Source organism: Mchenga conophoros, linkage group LG1 (genome assembly GCF_057382185.1).
Source record: "Mchenga conophoros isolate Kocher_MC1m ecotype Shallow Benthic linkage group LG1, M_conophoros_male_GT1.1, whole genome shotgun sequence".
NCBI lineage: Eukaryota > Metazoa > Chordata > Actinopteri > Cichliformes > Cichlidae > Mchenga > Mchenga conophoros.
In genome coordinates this window covers 4535022-4538051 of record NC_140526.1, presented here as the reverse complement: position 1 = coordinate 4538051, position 3030 = coordinate 4535022, and the positions used below count along the sequence as shown (strand labels likewise).

At 46.4% G+C, this 3030-nt stretch overlaps 1 long non-coding RNA gene across 1 annotated transcript; it reads left to right on the top strand.

Annotated features, from left to right (window-relative positions):
- Positions 1 to 1453: 1453 nt before the first annotated feature.
- LOC146582765 (uncharacterized) lies at positions 1454 to 2113 on the top strand. The gene is made up of 3 exons (XR_014893068.1): positions 1454 to 1626; positions 1700 to 1906; positions 1986 to 2113. It is a non-coding gene; the product is annotated as an uncharacterized LOC146582765 (long non-coding RNA).
- The last annotated feature ends 917 nt before the right edge of the window (positions 2114 to 3030 follow it).

The following is a 3030-nucleotide window of genomic DNA, read 5'->3' as shown; positions in this document are numbered from 1 at the left end:
GAGGAGACAGAGGGGAACAGGCAATCCTACCTGTGTCAGGAAAGCGAACCTGAGTTAGAGCTGTTCACAATTTATTGTTTGTTTTGTAAACCTAAATTCTTTGTACATGTATTTAAGAGAAGTGTGTTCACAGCACTCATCTTTTCCTGGTCGCTTGCTTCGCAGGATGTGGAGCAAAAAAGTACAAGCAGCACAATCACCTGCTTATGAGCTTATGAGTAAGCCAATGTTCCAGGTTAGTGGAGTGTTTCTGTATAGGTGTTTCTAACCTATATATAAGAGATTGAAGTGTATATGTTATTGAATTATTTATAGGAACTGGTACTGATAAAAATCTATCTTCTGTGTAGGGATGGGTATCGTTTAGGTTTTATCCGATACCGGTGCCAAATCGGTACTTTTGAAACGGTGCCGGTGCTCAAACGGTGCTTAAAGAATGGAGAACACAAAATTGGTCCAAAAACCTCTCATGTTCAGCTGTTTTTTGTAAAAAATATAACAATGTTAGCCTTTTCTGCAGCTATGGGGCATATATGGTATCACTCTTGGCTGGAAGCAGTGCTTAAACAATGGAAAAAACACAAACTTTGTCCTAAACCTCTCATGTTTAACTGTTTTCCACTTTTTCTTTGGTCATTTTAGCCTTTTTAGCCAGGGTGAAGGGAGTATCTGCCATCAAACAAGAGGACAGCCGCATGTAGCTATGATGATGTTTGCTAGTTCACCTTACATGCATTAATGTAATAACGTGGTTAGCCTACTCAACGTAAATTAGCTACTCACGCAGAGAAGAACGGCTGCTGCTGCCACCATCATCCGTCATCATTTCTGCTACACTGGCAGGGTTAGGGGCCAGGACTCTCCTCTTCGTGTTTTTGGGGGATGTTGCATAACAGGCAACCCACCCGCAGTAGATGTGCTCGGTGTGAGGTCTCGCAGCAAGCTATCAAATACGGCGCATTTCTGGGCTTTTAAAAAAAACGCTATGCGTCACCAGGTGTTTCATCGGATTTCAGGTGTTACCTCCTTTGACAGTATCACAGTATCAGCTTAAAGCACTTGTTGCAGGCTGCTGAGTTTGCATATTTTGCTGTGAAGTACAGCCAGACTTTTGACCGCTTCGCCTTGGACATTTTTAATCTGTAGCTCTGCTCTAACAGAACGTACGTACCTGGCCCCGCCTACTATCCTCGGAAACGTAAAATGATTGGCTAGAATCTAAAGTGTATCACAGCTCAGGAAAAAAAAGCACCGAAATAAAGCACCGAAATGTGCGCTGCTTTTCGGTCTGGTTACTACCGTTTATGTCAGAACCGGTGCCATCATGGCACCGGACACCGGTACCCATCCCTACTTCTGTGTGTGGTATTGTGGTTTGATGTTTGCTTCTGTGGATGTTTATTTTCTCATTTGGTTTGCTAACCCCAGACCCGGGGATATTACCTGTGTCATGGTCTACGGTGGGTGGCTGGAGTTTCCATTAGGCTCCTGAACTGACCTGGGATCCGCCCCTGGGCAGGGCCAACTCCAGCTCCTGCACACCTGGAGCCTATTGCAGGCTATCAAGCCAGAGGGATTTAAACCACACATCGATGTTCACTCACTGCCAGTTCGTCATCAACCCATGTTGGTAACAGGTCTTGTGTTTCAAGTTCTCGCTGTGATTCATCTTACTAACTAAGACTCTTTTGTGCTACAGTCGCTGTACCCACCCTGGCTCACTCCACCTCCGGACTCGGAATACCTAGTGATCATTTTGGAAATCCCTCTGTGCCTCACCTGCCTGCCCTCCTGCCATCACACTCCATCTGGAGCCCCGGATCTCAGGTCAGCCTTTCCACGCCACTCAGCCTCCCCTGGATCTTCATCATCCCCCTCTCAAACACTCCAGGTCCCTAACTGCAAAGTAAGAATTGCTGCTCTTATACTGGCCACTTCTGAGCTGCCTTCACTACCTGCCTAACTTCTATATCCTCTCCCCTCAGTGTGACTGTTCCCCACTCAGCTCCGTTCCACTTCTCAGGCCTCGTTCCCTCGCCCCAGCCACGTTCCCCTGGGCACGCCACACCAAGGCTCCACGTCTCGTCATTTTCTGTCTTTGCCACGTTTCCCTTTTTTTTTGTTCCCCTTGCACTTAACCGTAATAAACTACTAAATCATCTACCGTCTCCGCTCTGGGTTCCTGCACCTGGGTCCTATTCAGTACCGGCCATCCGTCGCCGTGACAACCTGCACATCTTAATCAGTAGAGAGTAAAAGGAAGCCAGTTGCATTTTAGAGTGGTTGGGTTCTTTGGTGTGTGTTGGTGCGTAAACGCATACTTTCCTTAATAAAGGATATTACGGACAGTTAATAGATACATTTTATTCCAGCTTCTTACCATTTTCTTTGAACCTACATGTCATTGCCGGTTAAACTGACAGCCAAATTGATTAAAAATAGATTATATTTAATTACAATAATCCTGTTCACTTCTTCTAAATTATCTCTATTTATTGAAATATTTATGTCCATATAAGTAAAGTCTGGCTACATAAACTTTACAAGCATTTCAGCAGTAGATTAAGCTGTCTCTCAGTCTGCTGGTTCGGGACCAGATGCTGCAGAACCTCCTTCCTGATGGAAGTAGTCTGAACAGTTTCTGGCTGGGGTGACTGGAGTCCTTGATGATCCTCCCCGCTTTCCTCAGGCTCACTTCCTGTAGATGTCCTGGAGGGAGGGAAGCTCTCCTCCAATTATCCGTTCAGAACACCGCACTACTCTCTGGAGAGCTTTGCGGTTGTAAGCGGTGCTGTTGTCGTAGCAGGTGGTGATGCATCCAGTGAGGATGTTCTCAATGGCACAGTGATAGAAGGTCCTGAGGATGCGGGGGCTCATGCCGAATCTTTTCAGTCTCCTGAGGAAGAAGAGGCGCTGCTGCGCCTTCTTCACTGTTTTGTTTGTGTGTACTGACCACGTAAGATCCTCAGCCAGATGTACACCGAGGAACCGGAAGCTGCTCACTCTCTCCACAGCAGCGCCGTTGATGGT